Source organism: Monopterus albus, unplaced genomic scaffold (assembly GCF_001952655.1).
Source record: "Monopterus albus unplaced genomic scaffold, M_albus_1.0 scaffold409.1, whole genome shotgun sequence".
Classification (NCBI taxonomy): Eukaryota; Metazoa; Chordata; class Actinopteri; order Synbranchiformes; family Synbranchidae; genus Monopterus; species Monopterus albus.
Genome location: NW_018128289.1, coordinates 188,072 through 198,056, shown reverse-complemented (window position 1 = coordinate 198,056; position 9,985 = coordinate 188,072). Strand labels below are relative to the sequence as shown.

General features: G+C 40.3%; 1 protein-coding gene across 1 annotated transcript in view; it reads right to left on the bottom strand.

The window, feature by feature from the left end:
• Positions 1 to 6,887, bottom strand: part of LOC109951794 (neuroligin-4, X-linked-like) — a 236,133-nt gene extending 229,246 nt beyond the window's left edge. Inside the window, 1 exon segment of the mRNA XM_020586479.1 lies at positions 6,588 to 6,887. The gene's annotated coding sequence lies outside the window, so the exon portion shown is untranslated.
• Positions 6,888 to 9,985: the final 3,098 nt, after the last annotated feature.

Genomic DNA, 9,985 nt, shown 5'->3' with positions numbered 1-9,985 from the left:
TTATTGTCTCACACACACATAGGGGGCGGGCAACCCAGTTAACCCATTTTTCTGTGTGCTTGATCAAGACCAAGTTACCACATGAGACACACACACACACACACACACACACACACATACACCTAGACTTTACCACATTGAAACAAGCGGAGCTCCGGTTCACACCAAATGGACAATGGGATCAAAAGCTGTTGAATGTTGTACCTCTGTCCAGGGCGGAGCAGCCCAAGAAGATAAAATGCATTGTAAAACATGATTCGAGATTCAGAAGCTGGTTTTCCTGCGGGAGCTCTATCTCTCTGAATCCAGCGCTGTAAGACTTGCCTGTAATCAGACTTTCAGTAAATTTTCTGTTGATTTTAAACAGTCCTCTCCTGTCTTCACTTCTCGTGCTTCCAACAAAAGAATTGGGTTAATTTCTAACACTATCTTAATTCCTTTGTTTCTGTTCAGAGGTGCATAATGAAGTGCAGATGCTTCTCAAACTTATGCTTATTCATGTTGACTGTTCTGTATGCTTATGCATACAGGGCTCCGAATACCTGCAGAGTGACAGCTAATTCAGCTATAAGCCAGCTGTTCCATCATCAGCTGCTTTAAATGACCATTAGAATAAAGAACATCTCATTTCTCTAGAAATGTGTTTCCTCAAGCCTTCTTTCCTAAATTCTTTTCCTGGCATCTCTTTCTTGCATTTTACATGTGAGGGACTAAGATGTGAGAATAAGACATGAGTGAAGGAAATGAGGAGACACTTAAAGGCAATAGGAAGCACTCCAAGTTTCAGTGTCAGCAGTCTCATAATACAGATGCATATGGAAGTAGATCCCCACCATAACATTTAAGAGCGCTATAATCAAAGTTTGAGCACTGCTTACTTTGCAACTCAGCATCTGGACATAAACTACCTTGTGATGTGTCAGTATAGCAGTGATTTATTATTTTTTTTAAATTAATTAATTAATTGTCAAGATGATGCTCCACCCTCTGTCCCTAGCAGCTTGGGTATACCCATGTGCAACTGAAAGCTGCACACTTAAACATCCATCCATCCATCCATCCATTTTCCTCCGCTTATCCAGAACGGTGTTGCGGGGGCAGCAGTCTAAGCAAAGATGCCCAGACTTCCCTCTCTCCAGACACTTCCTCCAGCTCCTCCAGGGGAATGCCAAGGTGTTCCCAGGCCAGCCGAGAGACATAGTCCCTCCAGCGTGTCCTGGGTCTTCCCCGGGTCCTCCTCCCGGTGGGACATGCCCGAGGCATCCGAAACAGATGCCCAAGCCACCTCAGCTGGCTCCTCTCCATGTGGAGGAGCAGCGGTTCTACTATAAGCTCTGTTTCATGTACAAAGCCTCTTCCGGCTCTTTTAAACCAGGAACTCACAAAAGACGCAGTAGGCCACTTTAGATTTTATAAAAAATAACCGTACTGGTTTATTCAGAGGATCACAGGTAAAATTAACATTACACGTCCAGATCTCTCCCACCACCAACCTGCGCGCAGGCAGCTTGGAAGATGAAAGACCTCGGACCAAGCAACCTATACAATATTAATCATTCTGGGGTAGCCCCATACTACGCAGGCACGTCAAACCGAGACATCACCTGATATGCCATCTTGCAGCTGACCATAACGATAGTCAAAACATGAGGAAAAGTCAAGGTGTGTGACTGTTGATTAGTGGTGTGTATCTAAGAACAATTTGACATGACATTTCACATTAAGACAAATATTAAGATTAGCATTACAGTTAATAATAACAACTCTCCTTGCCTGCAGCCTTTGTATGATTTAATTAGCCTTGGCCTAGATGCAGTCTGCAAGCACATGAGAATGAACTGAGCATTTAACAGCCTCAGCTAGACATCCTGTCTCCACTAAACATTTCTAGACAACAAATCTCTGAATATCTATCTAACTAAGAAATAACCTAACACTACTCTGAGCTCCTCCTGGGTGACCGAGCTCCTCACCCTATCTCTAAGGGTGCACCCGGCCCGGAGATTGACAGGAGGATCGGTGCAGCTTCTGTAGTAATGCAGTTGGTGTACCGGTCCGTCATGGTGAAGAAGGAGCTGAGCTGTAAGGCAAAGCTCTCGATTTACTGGTCGATCTACGTTTCGACTCTCACCTATGGTCATGAGCTTTGGGTCATGACTGTGAAAGGGCAAGATCCCGGATACAGGCGGCCGAAATTAGTTTCCTCCGCAGGGTGGCCGGGCGCCACTTAAACAACAACTATAAAATAAGAACAATGCTATCCTGCTCAACCTTACCCTGTTGACTTGCTCTAGGACTAACAGATGGTGACATGTCTTGTTCTCGCTTTTTCTCCTTCAACCTCTTAAACCTAATAATAGTTCACCGCCTGCAATTCTCCCCCCCCAACATTATTTATACACTGAATCCACCAACACAACACAACACAACACAGCCACACCACCTGTACACTTATTATTACTCTCTTGCATTCCTATGTTCCATCCATCTAAGTATTGTTTTGTCTTTCATGTCTTGTCTTGCTAATGTCCTGTTTGTTTGTATGGTTAATGTTGTAATAGAGAAAAAAATATTATATCCATTTTCTATGATGCTTATTCCTGAATAGGGTTGGAGGGGTGCTGGAGCCAATCCCGAGCTATAGACACAAAGAAGAAAAACATCTGCATAAAAAAGTAATAAAAGCTCATGCTACCAATGTCATCCACGTGCAGCTAATTTAGTACAAATATTGTTGGTGTAAAATGGAAAGTCTGCAGTGAAAATTGAAACATTATGCAAGTACAGACACAAGCTTCAGTGATTAAAAGAACAAATAATTATATTTGTAATGTATTAAAATGACAACCTTTTGGTTAAATTAAGCTCCTGTTTGTCTAACTTCCTTTTTCATTCTTAAAAGGTCAATGTTAACATCCATGGAATCATAAATGAAAAGATTCAAGCCTGTGAGTGCATATTTTTGAAAAGTACCCATACACACCAAAGATTATTCTCAGACAAAAGCAATAAAACCAATTTCCTGCATTGGTCCCCTGACATGTTGTTTTCAGGAATATAATATTTGGAATATGCAGGGGAAGTGGATTATGGAGCAGTGCTCTGTGCATGTTGTATGTCTGACTTTAATTTTGAACAACATGACTTTTCTTGGATGGACTGTGCAGTTTGTCAAAACTGAGCAAAAATCTTGCAGGACAATCATAAGCCAGGAGGGAAATGTAATGGAGACAGGGTGACTGTTTGCCTGGACAGAGAATTTGGGGGTGTTCTTCATCCAGGGATTAACAGGGTATCTGGATAACTCTGTTGATAATTTCACTTTTGGGTCTTTTAAAGTCTTGTAGGACTTGTTGTTATGGCAACAGGAGCAGGTTTGTTCTCACACTTATTCAAGATAACCTCTCAGATTTGAATCAGGAATTGCCATCGGAAGCATTATAATTAGTGCTGTCAAATTGTTTAAAATGTCCATTCATGATTAACTGCATGATTGTCAACTCGCAATTAATTACTAATTAATTACTTTATTTTATCTGTTCTAACAGTGTTGGAAAGTAACTAAGTGCATTTACTCAATAAAAATTTTGAGGTATCTATACTTGAGTATTTTCATTTTCTGTCGCTTCATATTTAGACTTCACTACACTAAATAATGTACTTTTTACTCCACTACATTTATTTTATAACTTTAGTTACTAGTTACTTTTCAGAACCAGATTAATACAAAAAATTGCATCACAATTATAAGACCTTATTGATCTCTAGCTCCCTCTTTACCAGCTGGAACATTAAATGTGATGTACACAATAATACATCAATAATACAGTAATATGATATAGAGGAATGTGATGTGCCATTCTGTATAATGAGTACTTTTACTTTTAGTACTTTAAATATATTATGCTAATACTTTTGTACCTTTACTTAAGTAACATTTTGAATGCATGACTTTTAATTGTAACAAACTAATTTTACACTGTTGTATTACTATTTTTACTTAAGTAGTGCAAGTCCATTTACGATTTACAGTTGATAACTGTAGACAACTGTTCTGTATGGAATTATTTGTTGAATCATATTAAACAGTTACCATTTGTTTAAAAAAGATTTAGAAATGTGTTATGGTGCACAGAACAAACTAAATGCTATGGAGAATGTCAAACTTGTTTTGAAAATGTTGTAATTTGAGTAGTGAGGCCAAGTTTGGGAGAAAAATCTAATTATAATAGCAGCAGTGCTAAGAGTAATACATTACAGTAATACCAGTTTATAATACCAGAATATTTGTGTATTTTACTTTTACATATTCTCTGGAGTAATTACTTGACTGGCTTTGCCTGCCAGATCAGCTTAGGGTCCTGCACTTATAGGTGATGTCACATATTATGATTGGTTAAACATCAGAAAGTGTATTGGTGAACAATATTGGAAAATGTGTGATGATTGGTGCATGGTTGCCCACCATGTGACTACATTCACAGCAAACTTTGGATTAATGTTGCATATCAATATTATAATTCGTAACAGAACACTAGCTGGCTAGCTGTTGGTCTGCTAACATCTAAGCAAGCATAGCTACTACAGTAATTTCTCACATCAGTTATGTTCAATGTTTGTAATATTGTGAGAAATTAGTAGCTGTGCTTCCTTAAGTAGTAGTGCAAAGTTTTTGTACAGTGATTCTAATTAATGAATGTATTATTAGAGATTTATTAGCTTTATTATTAGATTTTCCTTAATACAAATAATACTTTCCAATGTTCAGCCAATCATAATGTGTGATGTCAGCTGTAAGCACAGGACACCAAGATAATCTGGCAGGCTGAGCCAGTCTGGTACCTATACCAGTTCTTGTGATGGTACTCACTCTGAATATAATGCAGAAATTATACACATTATAGCATCATATCAAAGCAGTAGACATGCAGCCATGGCAACATTATGGACAAGGGTACTTGTGCAATTTATTTGTAAGCCACTTTTTTCCATCTATCGCTCTGCAGTTTTACCACTGTTGCAGTGTTACTGTACAGTATAAAATGCATCTTTAAACTCCTCGTAGCCTGCCAGCAGGGGCTCTCACTCTGCTGTGGGGACAGTGTAGCCAATGAGAAACCAGCTGATCATGGTTTCCACTGTTGATAGTCTAGTCTATAACCACTGAAGCTCACACTTATTTCAATCTAGCTTATTAAAGAACTGAAATATTCACCATATATATAACCTTTGCATTACTCATTTAATCCTGGATTTGTTTAGTGATGTATATGAAGAATACCCCCATAGCTCATGAACCCTTTTTTTTTTACCAATACCATGGACATTTGTAGAAGCTGGGCACATCCAACCATCACAATCAGTGTCAAACAACAGAATTACCCAATTATTCAGATGTTGTGTCATACAGCCACTCTACTAATGACAAAGGAAGGCAGTTTTCACTTTACACTGAGTATACAATGATTCTGAGCTTAGCTGCACTAGACATTAAGCTTTTTGGGAATCCATTTTCTTGGAGATTAATTTGTTTAGCAGTTATAAGCTCTTGTACAACACAAACAAAGATCTTAACAGGCAAAAGAGGAACACTGCCTACTATACCATTTTTTGTAAGCACACAAACACCCTCCCACAATATTAACAGATTTTGTATTTTCCAGTAAAAGATTTTTATGTTTTGTGACCTCATAGGCCTCTTTGAACCAAGTTGAAGAACCTTAAAAGCCACTATGGAAGTGGTATGTGCATGACAACACACACAAGGTCATCCCATGTTAAACCAGCAATCCCCCATGTTGCAGCACCTGCCTGAATGCCACCCAGTATGAATACAAGTTGACAATCACAGCATTAGCAGCGATGAAGTGGGGGTCAAAATTCATGTAAGGCACAAATCCTACCACCTATCCACACCACCATCTTGTGGTTGCGCAGAGATGCGCGCATAGACCTGCTGCTGCACGTCGGACAGAAAGAGTTGCGCAAAACGGTGATGTAGGTGTGAAATGGGTTTAAACGCTGTGCCACTTTAAAGACACAAGGCGCCTTTCCCCTAAGACTACAACCGCTTATTTCGTTGTCCAAGTTAACTGAGCTGTTGCTTTGACGACGAGTTTGGTTAAAGCACCGTCACAAGTGCGTGGGATTAACGCTAAAACACTAAAAAAAAAAAAAAAATGCGTAATGCGATTAGGCCGCCTGGGGCTGGCATCTTCAGTGCTTGCTGTGGTGTCTGCAGTCGTTTTAATCATTCATTCCTTCATCAGCATTTACAAACAAGAAACCTCAGCTGGAGTCAAATGAAAATGCGCAAAATGAGGCTCCACTGTTGAGTTTTAAGACAAAAACCTCCATTATTCCTCTTTTCTGATATTTTTTCTATTACGTTCCGATCGTGATAATGGCTAGGATCCACATATGGTTAACAGTAAATGGATTCTTTGTGGATTATGCTCTTCTGTGTAAATGAAGCGCGTCCGGACAAACCGTCAGATGTGGTGGGAGAAGAGGAAGGGGAGTCGGCGCCTGAAAACGCACAGAAATTCAGCCCATTGTGTATACATTACGGTCGGCAGCAAACTTACCTTAGCCTGAATTTCCACTGTCTGACTCTTTCATGTAAGTCCCGACTTCAGGCGAAACGCACACCACATATGGAAAACACTAAAGTCCACGTCCAGCCTGCTGCTCTGCAAATCCAAAGTAACAAGCACAGTCCCGGTGTACTGAAGGCAGCCTAACTAGAAGTGTGTGTGTGTGTGTGTGTGTGTGTGATGGGAGAGACAAGATATGCGGCTTTATCGACACAGAAAATGTTTCAATGAGTCATTACAGAGGCACTGGAAACAGCGCTGAATCTAATTGCTCTCATGGAGCGGGGGTATTGCCAGCACAAGATTAGTGATAGAGAAACCAAGTCTCCCTCCCTCTCTCTCTCTCTCTCTAGCTTGCCATTGGACTACATCGACTGGAATTTACTAAGCCTGCAGCCAATGGATTGCCGCATTCTCTCCATCACCCTTAAAAAGCCCTGTGTTGTGGCAGCTCGGCATGGGCAATGGAACATGGAACAAGTTGTGATGGGAAGTTTGGATCATTTTACTAATTCGGTTCTTTGAATCTCGTTCAGCAACATGAACGAATCTTTTTTCGAATTATTTCGAGTCATTTCGTTGACTTCAGCAGAATGTAATTAAAATGTTACATGTTAATTCCCAGGAATTACTCAGGACCTCAGTTCAATTCTTCCCTCAGTCGACTGGCATCAGGTAGTGACATTTCAGCTGTACCACCCTCGAACTTCTGGGAATTAATGTTCAATAAATCTGGTAAAAACATACCTATTATGTTAGTGTCAATAATATGTCTTTTTAAAGAAATATGTCATTATAGTAGAAGTAAATGTAGTGAAATTCACAACATAGTGTTGAAAACAGCTGCGCTCCAAGGCTGGATTTTTTGTTATTAGCCTGATTACAAATTTCAGTGGAATTTTGAATGGCATTTTCTTTCTTCCAGAACTGTTTCACTTCAAAGTCAAAGTCAAAGTGTTTATTTGTCATATGCGCAGTTAGGAAATGTGTTTCCCTGTACAATAAAATTCTTACTTTGCCATCCATATGAATGCCACAAAATACAAATTAAATATAAAGTAGATAAATAAGTAACACAAATTCTAAGGCACTTTAAGCAGCAAATGCAGCAGTATAATAAAAATATATAAGAATATAATAAGAGAATGTATGCTGCATGGGAGCAGCATGTGCAACAGTCAACAGTCAATGTCCAATTATGCATGTGCAAACTGAGAATGTAAACAGTACAGGTCGACAGTACGTCATGTATTTCCTGGTAATAAACTCCTCAGCTGTTTAGGAGTCTGATGGCAGAGGGAAAGAAAGAGTTTTTCAGTCTGGAGGTCCTACACTTCACACTTCTGAACCTCCAGCCAGAGGGTAGGGAGGCGAACAGTCCATGCTGGGGGTGGGGGGGATCTTTGAGGATGGAGGCAGCTTTCCTACGCACCCTGCGGTGGTAAATGCTCTGTAGAGAGGGCAGTGGAGTCCTGGTGATCTTCTCTGCAGTCTTTACCACTCTCTGCAGGTGCTTGCGGTCCATAGCAGTAGTGCTGCCATACCAGACAGTGATGCAGCTGGTCAAGATGCTCTCAATGATGCAGCTGTAGTTGCAAAGGATCCTAGGCGAAATGCCAAACCTCCTCAGCCTCCTCAGGAAGTACAGCTGCCATTGGGCCTTCTTGACCAGCTGTGTGATATTAAGTGTCCAAGTGAGGTCCACACTGATGTGGACGCCCAGCTATTTGAAGCTGCTCACCCTCTCCACTTTGAGCCCTGGATGAACAGTGGCCGATGAAATCTCCTCTACTTCCTCATGTCCACTATCATCTCCTTCGTCTTGTCTGTGTTGAGGCTGAGATTATTTCAGCTCTTCTATATGCAGCTATCTATATGCAGTACAATTCATAGTTTACACTGCATGTGTCAATTTGGAACATGATGAAAAACAACATATTTTACTAGTTTACTAGTAAATTTGTTTTTCCGCCTCAGAACGTTAACTGCCCTGCGCAGTTCTCACTCTGTTTTGTTTTTTTTCGAGTTTTCTATGTTTTCTGTGTTGCTTTTTGTGCTATGGTGCTTTCCTGTAATTTTTTTGTGAGTTGGGCTACTAGGAATACAAGTTTTATTGCTTTTGCATTATGTTTTTAATACTTTTTGCGAGGTTTTGAGTCTACCTGGGGAGGACTCTGTTTGCCAACAGTCGGCCATCAAGGCCAGCAATCCTTCCAAGTTCCTTGCGGTGAGCTGCCGGGGATTTTCCATGGGGATATGAGGTGGTTTTGGTGTATTGGTTCTAATGCTTTGTTGCCTTTATGTAAATTTTATTTTAAGACTAAGTGTTCTTTGTTACTACGTACTTACGTACGCATGCGCCGTGCGGAGTGGCAGCAAGTTACAGCAGCTGTGTCCTCGTTGTGTTTTTTTCCGTGTTTTTATGAAGTTCTGTTCTTATGGTGTTATGTTGGTTGTTCTCTATTGCTGCTGTAACACAGAAATTTCCCCACTGTGGGATCAAGAAAGTACCTACTCTACTCAACTCTACTCTTTCTCTCTCTACTCTGTGAAACAAGTATTTGTACAACCACGAGAGTTAAATAGAGGACATTAAGTGTATGTATATTATCAGTATGTAATTTACATACTGACAAGTTTCATTTGATCTCCAAGTAATGGCAAGCACATTCAGATTTTATCTTTTCTCTTCAGCAGTCTACATTCAAATTTAAATAATGATAAAAGGCTGGAAATGGATTCTCAGGCTTTTAAAGTTTCAACAGGATTTTCTGTCAGGTAAATGTCAAACCTACATGAATAAAATCAACGTTTCTCATCATTGTTGTCATCATGTCAGTGGAAAAAGATTCACAGCGGGACTGAACCATGGAGTCTGAGCTCCACAGAAGGCTGCCTGCTCTTTAATATCATTTATTCCCTCTCCCCATATCATAGCCCCTAGCAGTTGGGGGGGATCCTCTATGCCTCCTGAAGTATATATCAGTTTCAGTCAGGGGTTCAACATAGATTGACTGGGTGACTTTCATAAGACTGATGAGGAGACATCACTGCTGCCAGGGTGAGGCTGATTCAAATGTTAAGCCAGATTACAACTCCACCTGCAACTTATGGCAGTAGACTTCTGAATATATGATCGTCTTCCCCCTGTATTAACATGCTTGTGGCACAGTGATACTATAACTGATGACTTCATCATCCAAACAACTGCTTTGCTGAAGTTTTCAATTGAAATATTATGATTCTGACAACACGCATGCCAAACTGTGCAAATTTGGTTGAACAGGTTTCTGTTGCCTGCGAAAAGTTGGAAAACTTAATACCGCTTTGTTGCACGGTGAAAGAGTTTGTTGCAACTGGCAAAGGAGGTGTCCGTTCCATTCACAAGA